Below are 24,374 nucleotides of genomic sequence, written 5' to 3' on the forward strand. Positions count from 1 at the left end.
CTGATTTGTCCTTTGGACAACACCGTGCTTTCTTGATCAGCGTGTTGGCTTTTGAGTAGAATCAGTCCTTTGACTGTCTTTCTTCTTCAGTAGCAACCTAGTAATTCTGGACCTCTTGCCTCTCCATAGTTTATGTATAACCAAAACTTAATTTGCTGGGAGTTTAACTGGGATTGCATTAAATCTATAGATCAAGTCTGGGAGAATTGATGCCTTACCAGTATTGAGTCTTCTACCCATGAACACAAAATATCCCTTCATTTACTTAGCTCTTCTTTGAATTTTAAAATTTTTTCTTTCTCTTTTGAATATATTTTTATTAGTGCCTATTACTTTTATAAGATACTGGGTTTCAGTGTGGTATTCTCATGCATGCATATAATATATTTTAATCCTACCCATGCCCCATTGTCTTCCCTAACACCCACCTCTCCATATTCCCTTTCTCTTGTCTGATAGTAGACTCCTTTCTACTTTCATTTTTGGGTTCCACATACCAGGGAAAACATGCAGTAATTTAGTCTGGCTTACCACATATTCTTTATCCATGCATCTGTTACTGGGCATCTAGGTTGGTTCCATATCTTGTCTATTGTGAACTGTGCTGCAATACACATGGGTATGGAGGTATTGCTACAGGATGCTGACTTGAATTCCTTTAGATATATACAGAGGAGTGTGCTATTGTTGGGTCCTAAGGTAGTTCTATTTTTATCGTTTTGAGGAACCTCCATGCTGATTTCCACAGGGGTTGTACTAATTTACATTCCTACCAGCACTGTAGAAAGGTTCCTTTTCTTCCAAATCCTCGCCAGCATTTATAGTTTTTTGTTTTGGGCACTGGAGATTGAACCCAGGCTTTAGTATAAGCTGCATCCACAGGCCTTTTTTCCTTTTTTTTTTTTTTTCTTCAATTCTGAGAAAAGGTCTCACAAAAATTTCTCAGGCTGAGCTCCAACATGATCTTCTTGCCTCAGCCTCCCAGAATGCTGGGATTACAGCCACTGCCATCATACCTGTCTCATTTTGTTTTGTATTGTTTTGATTTGTTGCCTAGGCTGGGCCTCACTTGCCATCGATTCTCTGGCTTCCACTTCCCCAGTACCTAGGATTACAGTGACAACCAGCTTGGGAGGTTAGTAATATACGAATTCAGTTCTATAAATTCCCTTGCAAACAGTCCATTTGCTGATCCTACACATTTTTCTAAGTTGTATTTTCATTTTTTGTTTAAAAACATTTTAAGGGGTGAAGGTGTAGCTCAGTGACAGCCTAGCATACCTAGCCGCACAAAGCCCTGGGTTTGATCCCCAGCACCAAGAAGAAAAGAGGGAGGGAGAGAGGATGGAAGGGAGGGAAATTTCTTTGACTCACATGGTATTCAGAAATGTGTTTAATCTCCAAATATTTTCGAATTTTCCAGCTCTCTTTTTCTAATTCATTTTTAGGTTAATGCCATTATGGCCTGATAGCACACTTCGAATGACCTGTGCTCTTTCAACTTGGCTTGGTTACTGTGCTCCCGAATGTGGTCTGTCAGGGAAGGCTCCCTGTGAGCTTGAGAAGAACATGTATTTTGCTGTTGTTGGATGGACATTCTGTAAATGTCAGTTAGATTCTGTGGATGGTCTGGGGATTTAGCTCAGTGGTTTCACCGCCTGCTGCGCAAGCCCAAGGACCTAAGTTCGATCCCCGGTACCAAAAAAAAAAAGAGAGAGAGAGAGAGAGAGAGAGAGATTCTGTGGATGGCTGCTGGTGTTGAGTTCAACTGTATCTTCACTGATTTTCTATCTGCTGGATCTGTCGTTTGCAATGGAGAGGCGCTGAAATCGCACAGGGTGGTAGAAGAATCATCTGTTTCTCTTCACAGTTCTATTCATTTTTGCCTCACGTATTTTCAAACTGTCAGTAGGAGCTTTTACATTAAGGGTTCTTATACCTTCCTGGAGAATTCACTCCTTTATCATTCCTCATTATCCCTGATAGTTTTCCTTGCTCAAGAGTCTGCTTTGTAATAAATAAATAAATAAAGAGTCTGCTTTGTCTAAAATGTAGTACTTCTGCCTTCCATGATTAGTATTAGCATAGTACCTCTTTTTCTGCCTTTTTTGTTTAATGCTACTCAGTTGCTACAATCAGCTGTTCTGAATGAAGACATCCATCAAGTCTAGCCAGGGTGCATGATACTTTGTTTCAAGGTGATGATACTTTGTTTACTTTGTTAGCAGGCTTTTCCCCCTGCATAACTATGAAAGGTTGCTAATTAATATCAATAAAAATGTTTGGTTACTCCAATCTCCGTATCTTTCCAAAAGAAAGTAGTTCTAATTCCATCATGTATTGGGGACTAAATTTGACCAGTACTGCTTATCTATACGTAGGGTTTTTTGTTTTTGTTTTTTTGGTTTTTGTTTTGAGACAAGGTTTCACTCTATAGTTCAGGCTGGCTTTGAACTCTCAGCGATCCTCCTGGCTCAGCCTCCCAAGTGCTGGGGTTACAGGCGTGTGCCACCAGGCCCAGTATCTCCCTCAGTTCTTTCCAAGCATGCTATATATTACAATTTTGCCGCTTAAATCAGACAGTTCTATGTTAGCATGGAGATTCTTTTACTTCTAATTATCTGTTGATGCTGTTAGGTGTAACTTTAAATGCACTGGAGAAAAATCATATCTGTTTGAGGGATGTGTATACGTTTTCACAATGGTCATGGCTTTCTTAATTCTGAGCAAATGAATTCAGTCATTTTGGGGGTATGGTATCTACTGATTTACATTTTTAAAATACAGTTGGAAAAATGGAATATCCATCACTCGATTTGTTTTGTTTTGTTTTTGAGACAGGCTGTTTGTTTGTAGCCCAGGCTGGCCTTGAACTAGCAGTAATCCTCCTGCCTCAGCCTCTGAGTGCTGTGGGATCACAGGTGTGCGCCCCATGCCCAGCTATATATCACTTGAGATACGAGGGGTGATTGAAAACTATGGTGAATGTTTAAGTTTTTAAAAATTTAATACAGTCAGGCTGGGGATTTAGTTCAGTGGTGCCAATGCCTGCCTCCCAAGTGCAAGGTCCTGAGTTCGATCTCCAGTACCAAAAACAAAAAAAATCAATACAATAGAAGACACAGTGCCATTAATTCCCCTCAAAATACCCTCCCTTGCTTTGAACACACCAAGTGTTCTTACCACTTCCTGAAGAAGCTCTGGAAATCCTATTTCCGAAGTGTCTCTACAAGGTGTGATTTACAAATCCAGTGACTGCTGCTGCCGAGCGCCATCCTGCGGGAAAGCAGGCTCTTAAAACCGTGAAAGTGTCCTCACCCAACTTACTCACCAGATCTGGCACCCACCACTCTGGCTGTTCCCAAAAGTCAAAGTGCCCATGAAAGGGAAACACTGTGAATCAATTCAGCACACCAAGGGAGCCACATCAGCACAACTGAAGACGAAAAAGGACTCCCACCCCTGCTTCAGAAGGGAACAAGAAGAGTGAGGCGTTCGAAGCAAGGGGGAGGGTTGGGGGGTTTGAGGGGTGGTACCCGGGATCCAACTCAGAACCTTGCACTTGCAAGGCTGGCGCGGTGCCACTGAGCTAAATTCCCACCCCAGTAGCAGAGTTTTAACATTTATTAAACATAGGAAAATAAACTGGCTCTGCAGAGTGAGTCTAGGGCAAGAAAAAATAGGAAAATAAGTATGCTCCACAGGAGCGAACACAGTTGGAAGAGCTGAAGGACCGTGGTCCTTTTTGTGTCTCCCAGTCCCCAGGCTGATTTCCGGCCTAGGCCTGTCCTATCCAGCACTGCACAGGCGGGCGCAGGGCTGCTCTGAGCACGGTTCCTGGAATTTCTTAATTAACAGGTCACATCTACTCCCCCAGCCAGGTTTGCCACAGCCTGAACTGGTCTCTTATCTTTCAAGTACTTCATTCTTTTTTAAGACTTTAACAAATTTGCAGAGATTTCTACTGCTCATTTTGGTTGTAGCTGCTGAACAGTGAAAACATTTTGAAAAACAAGTATAGTAGTCCTTCTGACCCAAAAGAAATACCTGCACTCAAATTTTAGCCCAGTACGGTGGCTCAGACTTGTAATCCCAACAGTTCTGGGAGGCCAAAGCAGAATGATCACAATTTTGAGCCCAGCCTAGACACCTCTGTGACTTAGCGAGGCCCTGTGTCAAAAGAAAAGCTTTTAAAAGACAAGAGATGTGTAGTTCAGTGCAAAAGGCCTGGTTTCAACTCCCAGTACCCTAAAAAAGAGAGACAGAAAGGTAGGAGTCCTTTTTTTTTTTTTTCTGTTCAAACTCACTGAATCCTCAGACTAAGACTAGGGAGACTAAGAAAATGAGATTATTTGAGTTTTGGTTTTTTTGGTTTTGTTTCCTCTTTTTTTTTTTTTTGGTACCAAGGATTGAACTCGGGACCTTGCGTTTTTGAGGCAGGTGCCAGAACCACTGAGCTAAATCCCCGGCCCTGTTTTCTTTTTTTATATTTTTAATTTCTACTTCTTTGGGGGGGTGGTTGGGGATTGAATTTGGGAACTTGCGCCTTCAAGGCAGGCGGCATAATTTCTACTTCTTTGAGAAAAATTTGTAGTATGGTCTTCTTTTTTTTGTTTTTTTAGACAGGGTCTCACTATGTAGCCCAGGGTGGCCTCAAATTTACAGTGATCCTTATATCTCAGCCTCCCAAGAGCTGGGATCACAAGTGTGAGTTACCATGCCTGGCTTGTTTTGCTTACTTTTATTTGTTATTAGACCAGGGGGTATCAGAAAATAAAATTCAGTTGTATTGCTTGTGGTTGCTGAGAGGAAAGAAAGAAAAGTGAGAAGGAAAAAGAAAAAGGTCAGAGACAGATGAAACTCAGACCCACATTTTAGCAGCTACCCATTACTTACAGAATAAGGGAAATGATGTTGCCCCCAAGGAGGTAAAAATTCAGGGCTGGGTGTGGTGGTGCACACCTGTAATCCCAGCACTCAGGAGGCTGAGGCAGGAGGATCGCTGCAACTTCAAGGCCAGCCTGGACTACATAGCAAGACCCTGCCTCAAAAAGCCAAAACAAAAACAATAACCTCTAATTTGTAAAATGAAGAGATTATAATAAATGACCAGAATATCTCCTCCAGCGCTGATCTAAGTTTATAGCTTGTGTTTTCTGTCTTCCCCATCCTTTCTCCTTTCTTCCATGTGATGATAAACTGCGTCTAATAAAGCAGGAAGTTACTCAGACTGTCTTTGAGCCCCCCGCATTGCTGTGCACAGAATAACTAACTGTAATCACTGGATGAAGTAATGAAACTGCTTCGGAGATACTTCTGGTTACCCTCTGCTTGCTGTGTGTTGTGAACCCTGAGAATATCTCCCATGTACTGATTCACTCTTTCCCCGCGCTCACCCTAATCCAAAGTAATGAGGCTAAATAACAGCAAAATAAGCAGCATGTGTTAAATGAGTGTCTCATAGAGGGAAGACACAGACGTAAAATTAAAGGAGCCTCCTCCCCTTTATCGCATTAGTAATGAAATTGCAACAAAGTTTCATCTTCTGACTTATTGGATGCAAATGGAAGTTGTAACAGCAGTCCCACAATTGCAGCTGAAAAGTCACCACTATTTTTCTTCTCTAAGTAAACGTTTTCATTTTTTAATTTGTTTGGTTTTTTTGAGACAGGGTGTCGCTATGTAGCCCCCACTGGCCTTGAACTCACTAAGTAGCCCAGACTGCCCTTGAACTCACGGGACCCTCCTGCCTCAGCCTCCCATATGCTGGGACCACAGGCGTGGATCATCATGACCAGTTTTCTAAACGTGCATTTTTTTGTACATTTCATGTGACCATATCTACCACAAGAGTCAGTACTGAGCAGAATTTTGTACTATGTCCTGCTGCAAAAATATTTTCCGACCCTGGTAGATTATTAACAATAACGTAAGGAGCATCTAGGTTTCCCTTTGCTGGTTTCCGGGCATTTGGGAATCTTCCTGACATTAACAGCATTAGGCCTTGCCTGTGGGTGTCTATCTTCTCGTGTCAAGTAGCCAAAAACATGAGTAGCTTTACTAAGTTCAGTGATACTGTTGGCAACACTCTGCTGATATGTGAAAGGTTAGTTTTATTGAGTAAAAGAATCTCTGATCATGTTATCATTTAAGAACCCTTGATTTCATGTTTCTTTTTCCTTTACTTGGTGGGGGTACTGGGGTCATAGACCTTCCTATTCAATGATACATGAAATTTCTTGTAAGAGGCCATGCATAGGCACTAGTTTTTTTGGTGTTTGTCTGTTTGTGGGTTATTTTTTTGCTGGTAGCTGAGAAGGAATGCAAGATCTTCATACTGAGCTACATCCCCTGACCTTTTTTTTAATTATTTATTTTGATACAGAGTCTCCCAAAATAGTTCAGGCTGAGTTCAAACTTGGAATCCTCTTGCCTCAGCCTCCCAGAACGCTGGGATTACAGGTTGCAGCACCACACCTGGCTGGCACTGCCACTTTCATTTTGTCTTACACTTTTTTTGTTTTTGTTTTTGATTTTGATTTTTGAGACAGGGTCTTGCTATGTAGTCCAGGCTGACCTTGAACTCACTATATAGCCCAGGCTGGCCTCCAACTCACAGTGATCCTCCTGCCTCAGCTTTCTCAGTGTTCAGATTACAGGCATGCACCCCCACGTCCAACTCTGCCTTAGATTTTTATACCCCTTGCAAGGTAAACTATTCCTAAATACTTGCTGAAAGGCATCTACTCATCTTACCCATGTGTAACCTGCTCAGCATGACCAGAGAGATGTTCTGATGCAATGTAAGCTGTCCTTTTCCTGCTAAATTGCTTCAGCTGCTGATTATGGGCTTTTGCATTTTTTAATTATATTCTTAGGGATCTTGTTCACCTTAGATTTTATTTATTTATTTATTCTTTTTTTTTTGATACTGAGGATCAAACTTGAGTCTTTGTGCTTGCACAGCAGGTGTCAAAATCACTGAGCTAAATCCCCACCCCACCCTTAGATTTTAAAAAATAAAACATCGCAGGTTCACGTAAGGCCTCTGTGTAATTCTCTATCACCATTTTCCTTCCTTCCCCCAAAAGTAATCACTCCTCTGAGATTGGTATGTTCCCTTCCCATCCAGGGTTTCAGGTAGTTAATGTTTACATTAAAGGTGTCATTTGTATCCTTTGCAATTTTTTTACCCACCTGTCTGCTTTTGTGGCGCTGGAATTCAAACCCAGGACCTCATGCATGCTAGGAAAACACTCTAACACTGATTTACACTCCTAGTCCTGAGCCAATATTTTTATTTATTTTTTAAATTCTTTTATTGGTACCTTTCAGGTATACATTTACATTTGTCATTGGGTGCTTGTACCTGAACGTGATGTATCTTGGTTCTTATTTTTTTCCCCATTCCCTGTGTGCCCTTCCCTATTTTCCCTATTTATGTAGATTTTGTTTCCCTTTTTTTTTTTCTTTTCTCATAGTTTTTCCTTTCCCTCCTTTCCTTTCCCCTTCCCCTCCCACCACCCCTACTCCTTTGGACCTTTTCCTATTTCAAATTATCAATTATTCATTTTAATCCTTATTTACACTTTGTTTCTCACACTAGAGAAACTATTCGGTATTTACACATGGATATTCTATTTATTTCACTTAAGAGTATGGCCTCAATATGCATCCATTTAGCTATAAATTCTCTAGTTTCTCATTCTTTATGGCTGAGTAGTACTCCATTTTATTAAAAAAAAAAAAACCCACATCTTCTTTATCCTGTTTCCAGTTGATGGGCACTTGGGCTGTTTCCAAGCTTTAGCTATTACAAACTGTGCCACTATAAACATGGGTGCACATATGTCGCTGTGGTATGATTCTGTTAATTCTTTGGGAAGATACCCAGCAGGGGAATAGATGGGTCAAATGGGACTTCTAGCCCTAGTTCTTTGAGGTATCTCCATATGATTTCCACAGTGGTTGCACCAGTCTGCACTCCCACCAACAATGGAGAAGGGTTCCTTTCTCCCCACACCCCCGCCAGCATTTGTTATTGGTTGATTTCTTGATAGCAGCCATTCTTTGTGGGGTGAGGTGGAATCTCAGCGTTGTTTTCATCTGCATCTCTCGAATGACCGGTGATGTTGAACATTTTTTCATATATTTATTTGCCGCTTTTACTTCTTTGTCTAACAAATGTCTGTTCATTTCAGATGTGCATTTTGGAATTAGGCCTTTGAATTTGGGGGGTTCTGATTTTTTTCAATTCTTTATATATTCTAGATAGTAGTCCTTTGTCTGAGGAACAGCTGCTAAAAATTTTTTCCCACATTGTAGATTGTCTCTTAGCTCTGTTGGTGGTTTCTCTTGCAGTGCAGCTTTTTAATAAGATGAGATCCCAGTTGTTGATTCTTTGTGCTAGTTCCCATGCTACTGAGGTTTTGTTCATGAAGTCTTTTCCTATGCCAATGCCTTCAAGAGTTCTACCTAACTTATCTTCCAGCAAGTTTAGTGTTTCTATCTTAATACTTAGATCTTTAATCCACTTTGATCTTAGTTTAGTGCATGGTGATAGGTATGGGTCTAGTTTTAATCTTTGGCAGGTTGAAATCCAGTTTTTCCAACACCATTTATTAAATAGGCTATCTTCTAAGCCAATATTTTTTAAAAGATTTTTCTGGGGCTGGGGATTTAGCTCAGTGGTTCTGCCGCCTGCCTTGCAAGTGCAAGGTCCTGAGTTCAATCCCTGGTACCAGAAAAAAAAAAGATTTTTCTGTGTTCATATGTATAGATTTAACACCTTTCTTATTCTGTTCCACTAAATTAAAACAGCGAAATTTATTATTTCCTACCATTTATTGATACTAAGTCTGTGTACTAGTCAGGGTTCAGTCTGGAGACAGAAAATAGTTATTTAATCCGAGGAAGTATTATAAAAAGGATAATTAACTATACAAGGGATTGGAGTAACAAAGAATTGCTAGGAAGTTGTAAAGAAAGGCCCGGTGTGGTGGCACAGCCCTGTTATCCCAGCACTTAGGAGGATTGCCTGGAGTTCAAAGCCAGGCTGGACTACATCATGAAACCCTGTCTCAAAAAGCCAAAATAATAGGGCTGGGGATTTAGCTCAGTGATGCTGCTGCCTGCCTCGCAAGCGCAAGGTCCAGAGTTCGATCTCCAGTAGCCAAAAAAAACAAGCCAAAATAAAAAGAAAACTCTAAGGAATACAGAAATAGCAGATATGAAGAGTAGCCAGCTATGGCTTCTTTCTTCAGCTACTCACTGCATGTTTGCAGTTGTCATGGGTTCCTTGTGTAGCGACTGCAACATTCATCTCCAAAGCTCTGCGTGCACACTGTTCTGCGCCCCTCTCTTCTGTGGGGTACTATAGAGTTTTCTCCTAACCTTCAGCACTGCTCTCAGAAGCCTGCGGAGGCCTCACCGCGGCCGGCTGCAGCTTGCTGAGGTCCCTGAGAGCTCTGCCGCCAAGCAGAGAGCAGGGCTCGAGGAGGGCTGTCTGTCAGAGACACAGCAGGAGAGGTCGGCCAAGCTGGTGGCCACCGGGCACTGCCAGGCACGAACCTGCTTCCAGAGCCAGGGTGACAAAGCCTTCCTTGTGCCTGCTGGCCAAGGAAACATTCATTCATTCATTCATTCAGCAAAACAGGGTCTCGCTATGTAGTCCAGGCTGGCCTCGAACTCTGGCCAATCCTCCTACCTCAGCCTCCCAAGTCCTAGTACAAGTGTGCACCGCCACACCCAGCTGCCAGGACGCATCTTCACCTTTATATTTTGTTTTTCACCCCCCAGTTTCTTTTCATACTTTGCTTTGCTGCCCTATTTGCATGTTAACTGTGGGCGGGTGGCCAGCTGACCTTACCCTGCAGCGCATCTGATAAATGTTCCTCTGGCCCTTCTTGCCTTCCTCCACCTCCTCCTGTGTTTCATAACTTTCTCTAGTCCCTTGGAAGAAACCTCCTAGAGGAGCTGACAGATTGGTACTCACGCCTTTACCGCCCAGTCAGGGGGCGGGAGGGGGCGCTTAAAAGTCAAAAACAAAGCCTGATCTCAAGAAAAAGTGTTTCGAAGTTACAATAAATGGGGACAAACATTTACCTGTTGCTCCAGTTAGTACAGATGTCCGTGTGGCCTAACGTGGGAATGATTTTCAGCTGTAGCAAGCTGCATACTTCACAAGGAACCAGTTGCCTAGAACTGAAATTAGTGAAATAAAAAACTTTCAGCCCAGGACAGGCATGGGAGAGTGCACACCAGGAGGACGAGGCAAGATAATCCCAAATCCAAGCCCAGCTGGGCAATTTAGTGAGAACCTGTCTCAAAATGTAATTTAAAAAAATAAAAAGGCGGGGCCAGGGATGCAGCTCAGTGGCACAGTGCCTGCCTCACAAGTGAAAGGTCCCAAGTTCGATCCCCAGTACCCACCCCCCAAAGAGAAAGACCGCGTGTAGTTCTCAGGGAATCGGAGAAGCGTGGCTGTCAGTCATAAGACTCCCGAAACCTACACGCTCCCAAGGTGGAACGACCTGAGTTGCAGGGATAGGGCTGAGGTCCAAGCGCGCCTCCCCGGCGTCTCGACACCGGCTCTTCTGCATGATCCGAGAACACATGCGGAATCCAAAAGCAAATATAGAAGTGGCAGGGGTATTTGGAAAACAAAGATAAGGAAACAGGAAGCCAAAAGGGGGCCGGTGGTTTGGACGCCTCCCACTGGGTGGAAAATGTTGCACAGGCGGAGTATGGAGCCCAGGGACTCACAGTCCCAGTGAGCCAGCCGGCACCGTGGGAAGTCCGTCATCCCAGCACTCTGGAGGCTGAGGCAGGAGGATCGCTGCGAGTCCGAGCCCACTTGGGCTGAATAGTGAGTTCAAGGCCAGCCTGGACTGCATAGTGAGACCTTGTCTCAACAAACAAAAAAGTGAATACCACCATTCTCTCTTTTATTTAATTTATTGTGAACCACATCATAGTTGAAGAAAAGTATATTCACATAAAAATACAGCCTAACAAATAATTCTCACTTGAACTACCTACCACCCAGAGAAATAAAACATCGCTCGCGTCCTTCACACCCTGCATTCAGATAGGCCTCTTCTGATTGTACCATTGCTCCTCCAAAGAGAATGTTTTTCTAATAAGGACTGCCTTACTTTTCTTGGAATTTTACCACCAAAGTGTGGCTTCCTAAGCAATAGTTTTCTTTCTTTTTTTTTTTTTAACATTAGGTGGAAAGAATCTTTTTGAATATATCTTTTTGTGCTGTAATTCTCCCCAAAGAATAACTTCAGCTTGTTCCTGTTCCCTGCTGTATAATATTCCATTGAATGAACATACAATAGTACATTTATCCATCCTGTTAGTGAATATTTGAGTTGTTTCCAGTTTGGGACTTACAACATCTTACTGAGGAAAATTCTTTTTTTCTTCTTCTTCATCTTTTTTCTGTTTTTAAAAAATTTTTTTAATTTTATTTTTTTTTAACTGAGGAAAACTTTTAGGCAGCTCCCCATCTGCACATCACCACTGGAGCTCCACTTCCTGTCAGGTCAGCTGTGGTCTTAGATTCTCATAGGAGCTCAAGCCAAACAGCTGGGACCAGGATTGTACGCCACAGTCCCCGGCTTATATTAGTTACAGTTGTTATGTTTACCCCATAGGATGCCATTTTGATAAGTTTACATAGGGACTAAATCTAAGGGTGCTCTACCACTGAGCTACATCCCCAGCCCTTTTTTAGTTTTTATTATGAGACAGAGTCTCACTAATCTGCATAGGTGGGACTTGAACTAGCTATCCTCACGCCTCAGCCTAAGTGCTGGAATTACAGGCGTGCATCACCGTCCGTGCATGCGTGCGTGTGTGTGTGTGTGTGTGTGTGTGTTACTGGGGACTGCACCCAAGGCCTTCTCTCCGAGAAACACCCCAGCTTCTCTTTTGTTTGGGGGGGGGGTCTCTCTAAGTTGCTAAGTGGCCCAGGTTGGGCCTGAACTTGTGATCCCCCTGACTCAGCCTCCCCAGTGCTAGGATCACAGGTGTGCACCACCATACCAGGCTCTGGCAATTACTGCTTATTTAGATTTAACTCTTTATTTACCTTTTATTGGTTTGGGGTTTTTTGGGGGGGGGGCGGTTAGTTAGGGTCTCCACATATGTCAGGCTGGCCTTGAACTATGCAGCCCAGGCGACCCTCAAACTCGCAGGGATCTTCCTGCTTCAGCCTCCTGAGTATACTACCACACCCAGCTTCAAATCTATTTGAGGTCTCTCCTTTTACCTGACTTTTCTTTAATAAGGACCTACTAGGGAAAAAGGCTCTTCATTCTTATCTAAAAATAATTTTACCTTTATTTTGTTTGTTTGTTTTTTTGGTACCAGGGATGGAACTCAGATCCATGCACTTTCGAGGGAGGCAGCAGAACCACTGAGCTAAATCCCCGGCCCCTTCCCAAATAATTTTTGATATATTGCAATATTAACTTTTTTTGGTAGTTTTTTTTAAAATAAATTCTATTTTCTCCCATCCCCCCCCGCTACATTAAAGACAGTTTTGCTGATTATAAAAATTTAATCAGCAGTGCTTTCCTTTCAACACACACAGGTATAATTTCATCATCAACGGCTCCTCACTGAGTTTTCAGTCTGTAACTTCCTTGAAGGTCAGTTGTCTTCTTCTCCGACTAGTTTTAAAATTTTTGTCTTTGTTGCTATTCTTCCATTTTACTATGATTCTTCTAGATGTGAATGTGTTATAAATCTTGCTAGGGATTCACTGCATTTCCTAAAACTATGATTATCTTTAATTCGGCAAAATTCTCAACCACTGTCTCATCAAGCATTGCCTCTGCCTGAATCTCATTGTCTTCTGCTCTTGGAACCTTGATTGAACTTTTTTGGTTTTTTGCGACAGGGTCCTACTATGCAGTTCAGGCTGGCCTCAAACTCTTGGCAACCCTCCTCCCTCAGCCTCCTGAGTCCTGGGATTACAGGTCTGCACCACCACACTCAGACTCATCTTCAAATTTAAGCATCATTATGTTTTCATAACCTTGTTTAGGAATTCCAGTATTTTATTTTATTTATTTATTTATTTGATGTTTTCTTACCTTTCTGCTGTGCTGTCCTGTATTTTTGCTCATTCTTGCTCATGGTTTTACTTCCTTGGATTCTTTGTTGTTGGTAGTTTCCTGGGAAGCACTCATTGGCCTGAGATGATCATTTATGGGAATGAAGGTCAAGTGTGATTCTGACGGGTGCCTGAGCATGTGATCGGCCCAAGACCTCCCCAACCAAGTCCACTGCCAGGGAGCCTGAGTTCTTTAGCAAGGTGCCTCTGATCTCAACCTCTCAGAATACTTTTTTCCCTTTTTTTTTTGGTACCCGGGATCGAACTCGGGACCTTGCACTTGCGAGGCAGGTGGCAGAACCACTGAGCTAAATCCCTGGCTTTCCCTTTTCTTTTATAACCTCTTCTTCATTCAGTACCCAAAAGTCTTGGCTGCATTCCCCCGAGGTGGGGTAAGAGCCATGGATCTACTGCTGAGTCACCTTTACTACGAAGGCGCACCCTTGAGATTCCAGTGGAACCCACTCGGGGAGGCCCTTGGGCTTGGGTTCCACAGGCCAGGCAACCACAGCCCAGTGCCTGGATCTGTAAACAGCAGTCTGTTACCTGGCACAAGTCACCTTAGCTTCAGACGTCAGCTACCTCTGGTCTCCGAAGGAAGAGAGATGCAGAGGAGCTCCACCTTCTACTTAGTATTGGAGACATGTTTGAAATGCTGTGTACCCAACATTATTTCTTTAACTTCTAATTACATTTTCTTTGAGAATATAAAATAGAACTAAAGACTTCTGATGAAATCAGCATACATACACACACACGCGCGCGCGCGCCCCTCAGGCCCCTGCTTTCTAGCTTCTAAAGATGTGTTAAATTCCCCGACTTCAACTCCCTTTTTATCCTGGAGGGCTTATACCTTCCCAATTGCTCTACTGTCATTTAATGAGGTTTCAAGGGAGAGAAATTAATAAATCAATCTGCCAGTTTTAACCAGAAATCCATGCATACAATCCAGGCTGGTTGGGGATATTAACACGCAGGGAAGGGGTGCCTGGAAGAAAGCCATCTGCGAGTTCTGATGAGGTCCCTCTGGTGACAGGATGATGGCGGTGGTGGCCGTGGTGGCCGCTTGAGGGTGGGCTCGGGAGGTGGGGAAGTAGCTCTTAAGAAGTGGTGGGCTAGGCCGGGGATTTAGCTCAGTGGTTCCGGCGCCTGCTTCGCAAGCGCAAGGTCCCGCGTTCGATCCCCGGTACCAAAAAAAAAAAAAAAAAGAAGTGGTGGGCTGCTCGCTCAGCTGCAGCAGTATGGAGACAGCAAGATAGAGGATAAAGATGGCCTGCGCCTCGGGGTCACAGTCTGGGTCCTGGGGATTGCTGGCCTGGACACCCCACTTCTCCTCCAGGATGGTCTCCACCTGGAAGGAAACCAACCAGCCTAAAAGCTAGGAACAACGACACAAACCGGAAATGGCAAGCGCTTGGCCAGTGCGCGCAGTAGCGAGCGCATGCGCAGACATAGTCACCGTCATGGCGCTCCTTCCGGTGGAGCCCACGCAGGTGACCCTGATCAGCCCATGCCAGCTGCCGCCCTGGCAGTCACACGTCCGCCCCTCGTTCCTCCAGGCAAGCAACAGAGCCTAAAGAACCCATGTCCAATCATCCTGGCGACCTATGTCCAGGGAATTGTCACTAACCAGCCAGCCACATGGACGTGCGCTGGCGGGGAACCATGGAGTAACAAAGGGCTGGAACTTGCCCTGGAATTTCTGGGTCCCTTGAGAACATCATTTTCTCTCCCACTGTGACCCGGCCCTCCACCCAGGCCCTCTCACCTTGTCCTTCAGCATGGGCAAGGTCTCCTTCTCCAGTGCCTCCCCCCAAAACTGCTGCTCCTCTGAGAGGTCCATTGGGAAGGAGAGTATGAAGCGGACCAGGGCCTCCACAACTGCTCAGGCTCACGTCACGGAGTCCAGGTGCCTCCTCCCCCTACCCAGTTGGGGACCACAGACTGGACCACGGGGAAGGGGAGCCGCTGGTCTCTACCAAGTGAGGAGCCACCCCCATGAAGCAAAGCGTAAAGGGCCGTTGGCACTCACCCCAAGATGTGATCCCCAGGCCTCCCTGAGCAGCAGTTCCTCCACCTCCGAATCCAGCCGGATCCTCCCTCACCTATCAAGGGGTCCACGAACTCCACAATGGTGTTGGCAAGCGCTTCTACCAGGCTCCCAGCTTTGGAGAGCCAGGTCCTCCTGCCGCAGCTCTCCAAAGATCAGGACGTCAAACACCTGGAGCCAGGAGGTGGGCAGGAAGCGCGGTCCCTCTGTAGCAGGTGATCCTCCTGATGCCAAGTGCCTCCCCACTGGTCCCTCCCTGCTCTAGTCCTTCCCAGGGTCACTCACCGCTGTAGGTCTTGCAGGTCCTGCTCCCTGTGAAGTCACTGGATGAGGAAGCTCAGAGCACCTTTTCTCTGCTTATTCAGGCCCCGGAGGCTTCTCACCGTGTCCTGCACCTTCTCCTTCACGCTTCTGGAAGCCTCCAAACTCGAGGACCTTCCTGTAAAGGCAGAAGTTATGAACCTGACCCGCCCAGCCCAGTAGGCTTCATTCCTAAAGCCCCTCCAGCCCCATTATTGTCTGCCTTGCTTTCAGAGACCACCTGCCTGTGTCTTCCCTTCTTCCAGTCTCATCCTGTGGGAGGGAACCCTCCTCCAGCCTCTCACCACCAATGCTTCTGGATGATGCCGCTCCCATCTCCCAGACTCAACCCCAGTTTAACCCAATCCCAAGTTCTCTGCCTCTGCGATATCAAAACCGGGTCAGTCAGTCCTTGCCTCTCAAAATGCAGTGGCACTCAATCCACTCAAAATCCTCCACTCTAGAGGAGGGAGGGCTGAGGACTTTAAAGCAGTGCTGCCTGAAAATCACCTGGAGGTTGTTAAAACCCCAGGGCGCAGGCCACGCCCCAGCCAAGCAAGTCCGGGTTTCCCAAGGCGGGACTCGGACAAGGCCAGTTTAAAGTCTCCCAGGGGATTTCAGCATTCAAACATTGAGAACCCCGTTGTGTTTAGAGGAAGACCCTCCCAGCCCTGCACACGCCACTCAGCAGAGCAGCAGTCTGGGGTTGAGGCCCCAGGGGATGGGTGCAGCCCCCAGCACACCTGGCTGCACTACGCTTGCTAAGCAAGTTGAGCCTCTGTCCTGATCCCCAAAGAGGAGCTTCAGAGGCTCGTGGGTCAGCTCTGGTCCCCTGTATGCACTTTTCCCAGGGGTGGAGATTCTGACTCCCAGATTCAGCCTTTGTGAAAGGGAGGCCGCCTGCACCCCATTCTGGGGTGTAAAGAGCAAAGTGCTGCATCTGTGGGCTTGGAAGCCATGGGGTTCAGCCTGAGCAGTTGCCTGAGGGGATAGGCAATTCGGAGGAGCTCGGGCACAGCGGGCCCTCGGTCACCCCTCCAGCCTTTCCCAAGACTCCAGCGGAACAGCACTGCTGGGATCCAGGGCTTCAGAACCACAGGGACCTCCTAGCCTAGCACCACTCCTTTTCTAGGGCCTTGTGCATGCTAACTAGGTAAGTGCCATGCTATACTACTGAGCTACATTCCCAGCTCCTTTAAATTTTCATTTTGATTTGTTTTGCTTTGTTTTGTTTTTGGTACCGGGGATTCAACTCAGGTCCTTGCACTTGCAAGGCAGGCGGCAGGACCACTGAGCTAAATCCCAGACCCTAAATTTTTATTTTGAGCTAGAGTACCTCTAAGTTGCCACATCTGGTCTTGAACTTGTGACCCTCCTGCCTCAGCCTCCCCAGTAGCTAGGATTACAGGTATGCAGCACAACACCCAGTGGCCCTACATTTTAAAGTTAGGAAAACCATGACTAGGGGGTGGGCTGAGAAGCTACTGAGTAACAGACCAGGGCCAGACCAACACTCTTCCAGCCCAGCAGGAAAGTAGCTCGACTGTGTGTATCTTTGGCCAACAGCCTTAAATCAGAGTCATCCTAGGGGACCCAGCTTCACCCAGGCTGCTTCTCCATCAAGTTGATCCCCCCCCCCCCCCCGCCAGTCCCCTCCTCTGGGCTCATCCTACTATACTTTCAACCCTGACTGGGAGACGGTTCCAGACCATTTGTCCTCTGTTTAAAAACAATGTCCTGGTTGCCAGGTGTGGTGGCCCACACCTGAAATCCCAGCACTTGGGAGGCAGAGGCAGGAGGATCACTGTGAGTTTGAGGCCAGCCTGAGCTACATAGCAAGACCCTGACTCAAAAAAAAAAAAATTCCTCACTCGTTCTCTTTTTTTTGGTTTTTTGAGGCAGGGTCTCCCTTTGTAGTTTAGGCTGGCCCTGAACTCACTACGTAGCCTAAAAAGGGAGGCAGAGAGAAGACAAGGAGCAAAACACCGTGTAATTAAGAATGCCCTGAAGGGCTTGGAGGAAAGGGGAAAGGGCGTCCCTAGAAAGCTCAGAGCCTGGGGCCTGCAGAGGTATGATCCTACCCGGACCCAGGGCCCTAACCTTCCGTTTGCAGCTGAAAAGGCATCCAAAGAACCGGCTCCGGATGTCAGACCGCGGCCTTCCTTCAGGGTTTCCCGCTGATCCCTCTCCAGGGTCTCCGTCACCAGAGTCACTTCTTGCATCCCGGACAGTGCCTGGCGCTTAGAGGGTGGTTGCTCCTTCAGCTTCCTGGGGGGTGTGGAAAAGGAGGAGCCAGGACTCAGGGCCCTCCTCCCGTCACACCTCTCCCGGGCCACCAGCTCCTCCTCCTCGAGAGGATCCCTGGCTTCTGTGGGCGGGTGGGGCGCACAGCGGAAAAGGGAACTGAACAGCATCCATGCGTGGGCCACACCGACTTCGTTTAACCTCACACGACCCTGCCACGCGGGCAGAATCGCATGTATTTGTTACAGGAAGAACTGTGCCTTAGGTGCAGGGTGTGAAGGCCCCGAGGTCACCCAGCGGGTGGCCAAGCAGAGAGCTGCGTTCCAAGCCTGCTGCTTGCTCTGCAGGGGTTCACAGCGTGCGCCGTGCCTACCACACCGAGCTGGGCACGCGGCAAACCCGACCCCTCCGTCCGTGGGCTCAGGAGGCGTCTGGTTCCACGATGAGATGCATGCTGTGATTAAAATAGCCGGGGGAGCCGCTCTCAGGAAAGACCGGCACCAGCAGCAGAGCTGTGCTGTGAAGCCAGTGAAGCCCGAAGCCGCTCCTGTTGGAAGCACGCCGCCCTCTAACTACTCTAACTATCAAAACCCGGGGCGGTGGCACTTTTTCTGCAAGTGTGCTTCCGTTTCGTTGTGCGTCACTTTAGCTCTTTTCTCGAGGACCCAATGTGTGCTGGGGGAGGGTCCATACCGAAGGGTAAGCAAAGCCAGGGGAGGAAGGGTAGAGAACGGCCAGGAAAGCAAGGAGGTCCAGACCCCGGCGGGGACTCAGGGGAGGGCGGGGACTCAGGGGAGGGCGGGGATTCTGGGGCGGGGCTCAGGGAGGGCGCGGCTTCTGGGGCGGGGACTGAGGGGCGGGGCTGGGGAGGGCGCGGCTTCGGGGGGCGGGGACTGCCAGAGGAGGGCGTCACCAGCCCCCAGACACGCTTTCCTCTCTCCGTCCGGGCTGCTGCCCATCACCAGCCTCACTTTCTGAAGGGAATCCAGACATCTCTGGTTTATCTTCCTCTTCACCATCTTAATGTTATGACTGTGGCCTCCTGGAGGGTGCTTGTGACTCACTGGGTTGGATGATTTCACTGTTGGCATTAAGTCCACGTTGTCCACAATTTGCTGACGGGCCTCTGCCTGGAGAGACCGGGCAAAGGTCATACTGGAGCGGACCCCAAAGTCCTTTCTCCACAAAAGCCTCCCGGGCACAGGCCTTCCCTGGGCTCCCTTCCCTGTCGCCCCCTCTGAGGGAGCAGAGCTGGGTCTCCCCAGGAAAGGCTGATTCCCTGACAGGAGGCACTAGGGTCTCCCAGTCCCTGGCTTCACCCCCTCTGCCACCTCTTGCTACATGGCCTTAGATTAGTTCCTTGCCCTCTTTGGATCCCTTTCCTCATCCAGAGATGGAGAGAATTAACAGCTCCTACTTTCTTGGCCTGGGGAACTTAAGCAGCATACTGCAGGTAAACACTTAGCAAATTGCCTGGCACACATTCCAATAAAACATGTGACTTAGTCCTATTTCACTATTTGAGAGGCCACTATAAGACAGGACAAAGTAGAGCTAAAGAGGGAACAGCCTGTGGAGGTACACACCTGGAAGGCTGAGGCAGGAGGATCAAAAGTTCAAGCCCAGCCTGGGCAATTTACCAAGACCCTGCCTCAACATTAAATAAATGGCTCCAGAGCCAGGCATTTAGCTCAGTGGTTTCACCACCTGCCTCACAAGAACAAGGACCTGAGTTCGATGCCCGGTACCAAAATAAATAAATAAAAAATAAACAAATAAATGGCTCCTCAGTGGTTCCAGTGCCTGCCTCCTTGCAAACACAAGGTTCCGAATTCAATCCCCAGTGCCAAAATAGATAATAAATAAATAAATAAATGGCTGGGGATGTAGTTCAGTGTGAAAGCTCTGGGTACAGCAAAAAAAGGCCAGGGATTTAGCTCAGTGGTTCCACCTCCTGCCCCGCAAGCCCAAGGACCCGAGTTCAATCCCCGGTACCAAAAAAAAAAAGAGAGAGAAAACTATGGACACAAAGAGGGACAGTGTGGAGAAGGGAGGGAGGGAAACCGAAAGCCAAGACGCACTACCCAGCCAGGTGACCGAGGCCACGTCAGCAGTGATAAGGCATGCAGGTGGCAGTACCCTTGATAACATGTGCTCTTCCACCTGAAACCACAACCACAGCTGAGCTACGAGGGGAAAAAAATCAGAAAAATTCCATCAGAGGGCCTTCCTAAATATGTCTGAGCAATGCTGCTCAAAACTAGCAAAGTCATCAAAAGCAAGGGAAGTCTGAGAAACTGTCAGAACCAAGAGAAGCCAAAGGAGACAGGACCACTTACTCTGAATAAAAAGTTCAAACTTTAGTTTTTTGTGTTTTTTTTTTTCGTACCGGGGATCGAACTCAGGACCTTGCGCTTGCGAGGCAGCAAACTTTAGTTTTTAAAAAGTGCACATTAACCACACCATCAGAGCCATATAGTTCAAAACTAAATAATCTGTTTGAAAAGGGAACAAACTGCTGGGTGTGGTGGTGCACATCTGTAATCAAGCACTTGGGAGGCTGAAGCAGGAGGATCACTGAGCATTTGAAGCTAGCCTGGGCTACATAGTGAGTTCAAGGCCAGCAACCTGAACTACATAGTGAGACCCTGTCTCAAAAATCCAAAAAAAAAGGAACAAACCAAGTTGCTGAAAAGTGATTCAAATTTCTAAGACTATAAGGATTTTTTTCAGTTTGTTTGCACTTCCACTTCTGAACTTTGTACACAAACGGGCTTTGAAGCTGTCCTAGTTAAAATTTTTAGACTTACACTTTACCCCTGTCCCTGGGGAATTTGTTGCAAAACATCACTGTCCCAAGTTAAAGTATTTTTGTGTGTTGTTTTTGGTGAAATAATCATTGCACAAATTTCTTGAGAACTGGCTTTTGATAAATCAGCTCCTAGCATTCGCTTTTCAGAAAATTGGCTCTGAAAACTGCTAGCCTGAAACCTCTCCTTGCTGGCTTAACTAAAGTCCCCTGTGGAAAGGTCTGCCCCCTCCTCCTACCTCAGGCACTGTTCCTGCCCACAATACAGCCGGGCCCGGCACAGGGGGACGCTGCAAAACTCTTCAGGCTGCCCGAAGTCTTGCCCAATCTCCTGGCATGAGACCAAAGGAGAAGAAACGGGCTTTTTAACATGAAATACGGTAAACTCCTCTCTATTTCAGAGGGAGACACTGAAAGGAATCTCCGAGTGTAATCCTTCATCACCATCTGTCAACTTGATTTGAATGGGAAGCGCCTAGCAGGTTAGTAAAGCTCTGGGTGTGTCTGGATGATTGACAGGTAGGCCCCAGACTGAGGAGGGAAGTCCCGCCCCCGAGGTGGGTGACTCAACCAATAAGCTTGTAGCCTGGAGAGACTAACAGGGAAATATGGCAGTCTTTCCTCTTTCGGAAGAGCTCCAGTCTTCATTACTATTGCCTCTGGACAATATTCATTACTATTGCCTCTGGTCTCTAGTTCCTTCTGGCTTCCAGGACAAACTCTGACTCTCACCGGTGACTGCAGCAAGCTTCCTGGCCTTGACCTTCCATTGTTCCTGGATCTTCCCATGCTTCAGCGCCCACGTGACCATCTTGGATTCTTCCTTATCTGATCTGGCCAATGGCCTTTGGGGCTCTCACTTCTGATCCTGTAACCTTACCTCATGAATCCCTTATGTAATCACACATACATTTTATACTGAATCTGAACCCTAATACACCAAGGGAAGGTTCAACCAAACCCGCCCTGGGGCTTTTGAAACCCAAGAAACTCCAGGAATTGCTGAGTTCTGAGACGGGGATAGAATAACTGACTCTACTATAAACCCCTTCAAACCCACAACTTCCCTCACAGTCCTGATAGCCAAGGAATGTGGAAGGATAAGTAGTAGCCACCACCACCAGGATAGTTGCAGTGACTGCTACTGAATGTCCCTTCTGGGCCAGGCCCTGTGATAATAAATGATCAATTTAACTGATTCTCATTTGATTCTTGGAAGCATCTTCTGGAGTCAACAGATGAGGACGCTGAAGCAACCTGTCCAGAGTTCGCCCAGATGGTCAGGGGCAGAACCAGGCTCTGAACTGGTGGCCCCAGCTCTAAGTTCTGCATCCTCCTTGGCCATTAAGCCAAGAGCCTCCATTTATTCCTCTGTGTAAGCATAAGGAGAACTCCACTAATTGAAAAGAAATTGTTTATAAAGAGGAAAGGGAGGAAAGGAAGACTATGTAGGAATGGTTTCCAATATGAATGAATTTTACTCCCTCTCCCCTCCCACTGCGCAGTTCTTGTGTGGCTTCTTGGACTGCCTTGTGCAGACAGACTGCAAACAGATTGGGTGATGTAGGTGATGGCATCAGGGGGTCAAGAACTGGATGAAGCAGAAGCAGGCGAGGTCCCCTGGCTGGCCCCCTCCACCGCCTCGTACTGGCCTGGGAGCCCTTGGTCCTGCTCAGGATGCCCTGCAGGGTGAGGTCCAAGCAGCAGTAGTGGTATCCAAATAGCACCCTCCTCCTACACTTGATCTTAGCCAAAAGGCTGAGAAGCGATTAGCACCCTCCTCCTCTGTACCACCAGCCACCAGCAGTGTAGGCTGCTGGCATCAGGGACCGTCCTTTCCACCATCCACCTCCTGGTCCACAGCTTTTGTGACTGTCTCGGTTTTAGACAGAGGATGTACGTCAATTTGGGAGAAGAGGGTATTGGTTCAGGGTTTTATTTTTATTTATTTATTTATTTGGTACCAGGGATCGAACTCAGGACCTTGTGCTTTTGAGGCAGGCACGGTACCACTGAGCTAAATCCCTGGCCCAGTTCAGGGTTTTAAATCTTCTACCTTTGGCAGCCTAGGGTCAAGGAAAAGCCAAAGATGATAGGGCAACAGGACCGGGAATGGTTTGCCTTCATCCTAAGGAAGAGTGAACGTCACAGGGCTGACCCTGCTCTGCCCACAGGAACCTGTCTGGAGGAGATGGAGTGGGACTACCCCAAGCAGGAAGATGAGGCCTGCTTGCTGCATGTCCGTTTGGGCGCCACCGTCCCCACCAGGCTGGCCGATGCTGATGAGCAGACCCAGGTGAGGAGAGGCTGTCAGAGCTCCCTTCCAGCCCCATCTGGTGGCTTCCTCTCTTGGCCAATTTCTGGCTCCCTGCCTTGCTGGCTCTGATGCAGTCGGGTGGGCGCCTCCTACCAAGCGTTCCACGTGGGCTGGTGGCCTCTGAAAGAAACAGAAGCTTCCTAGGCTCCGCTTCCCCAGTCCCTCCTACCTGGCCCAGGGGGCTGCTCACCACTGGTCTGGGAACCCTTCCCAGGACCCTGGGAAGCCGGTGGGACTACAGGCCCATCTCAGGGCCATCTCCCACCTGTCCCAGCTACTCACCAGGAATGGAAATGACTGGAGCCCCCGGGGGCGGCACTCCTTGGAAGCCTGGGCAGGGCTGGCACCCACAGCCCAGGCCTGTTGGTGAGCCACCTATGGCTGCAGTGGAGACAGAAGGCCAGGGGCCACCTTTCCTTTTCGACCCAAGGAGGTGGGAGACCCTGAGATCTACTCCCCTCAGTGAGTCTGGGCTGCCATGCAATCTTGTGCAGGAAGAGGGGAGGGACCAGCTGAATGGCAGCAGACAGCTCCGTTCGGCGTGAGTGCCTCAGAAGGCACTGTCCCGGTGCGAAGGTGGGTGGCAAGGACACCTGCAAGCACCTGCAGCCCAGGACGGGAGGAAGAGCCTCTTCCCCGTGCACCCTCCCAAATGCTCTCAGGGAGATGCAGACCCCTGCACCCGCCTCCTCCACAACACGCCTCCCCGTGGGCCAGCCCTGTGGGCCTCCTCAGAGAAGACCCTGAGCCAGCCCAGCCTGTTTCCCCCCTCGCACCCCTCAGGTGTGGAAGAGCATCCGAGGAAGTGGTGGCAGTTAGGGTGACTAACGCGGGTGTCACATGTGAAGTTACCTGCTGGGTGCCATGCGGAGGCCCACCAGATCCCAAGCAGGTGGTCTCCTGACACAGCGGGAGGCTCAGGCTCAGAGGAGGAGCTTGCTAAGGCCACATGCTAGCAAGTGGCAGGGCTGGGACTGGAACAGATGGCGGCTGAAGTGACCTGCAGGCCTGGCTGGCCCAACTGCATTTCTCCTCCTGGGCCGTTCGTGGCCTGTGGGGGTGGGCAGGGTGACACGGCACCAGCTGGACCTGGGCCAGAACCACCCCGAGGAGGTAGCGATGCTGGCCCAGGGCCAGAGCTGGGCAGGCTGCTGGGGGGACCCCTCCCACACCCGGGCTTCTGCAAGGGGTGCTGTTTCCCTTCCCACTCATGCTCCTGGCAAAGGAAGACGTATGAACATCCCTGGAGCCCAGAGAAAGCACTGGGCACAGTAGCACACACCTGTAATCCCAGCACTCGGGAGGCCGAGGCAGGAGAATCACAAGTTTGAGGCCAGCATGAACTACGTAATGTAGCAAGATCCTGTCTCAAAACAAGCCAAACCCATGAGGAGGGCAGGCAGGGCCGGAGGAAATGGGGCCCTCCCAAGGCGGCAGTGACTGGGAAGACCTCAGGAGAGGGACGGAGTCCAGGGGGAAACACTGGGCACCTTTTGGGACCCCAGCTCCATGTGTGAAGCCATCG

The 24,374-nt window shown here is 47.8% G+C and overlaps 1 protein-coding gene across 5 annotated transcripts in view; it reads right to left on the bottom strand.

Annotated features, from left to right (window-relative positions):
• Ikzf3 (IKAROS family zinc finger 3) overlaps positions 1–18,505 on the bottom strand; it is a 126,152-nt gene extending 107,647 nt beyond the window's left edge. The window contains exons 1-8 of one of the 5 annotated variants that reach the window (XR_015447827.1): positions 17,580–18,504; positions 15,465–15,618; positions 15,162–15,350; positions 13,110–14,480; positions 10,105–10,203; positions 4,897–9,611; positions 3,184–3,276; positions 532–604 (exon numbers count right to left, since the gene is read on the bottom strand). The gene's annotated coding sequence lies outside the window, so the exon portion shown is untranslated. Of the gene's footprint in view, positions 1–531; positions 605–3,183; positions 3,277–4,896; positions 10,204–10,929; positions 14,481–15,161; positions 15,351–15,464; positions 15,619–17,579 lie in introns of those variants that run through there. The other 4 variants (XR_015447826.1, XM_087202585.1, XR_001184386.3 and 1 more) reach the window with 4 other exon arrangements.
• Positions 18,506–24,374: the final 5,869 nt, after the last annotated feature.

This window comes from Heterocephalus glaber, unplaced genomic scaffold, assembly GCF_053883595.1.
Source record: "Heterocephalus glaber isolate CG9 unplaced genomic scaffold, H.glaber_assembly_v1.0 deba00001773, whole genome shotgun sequence".
Taxonomy (NCBI): Eukaryota; Metazoa; Chordata; class Mammalia; order Rodentia; family Bathyergidae; genus Heterocephalus; species Heterocephalus glaber.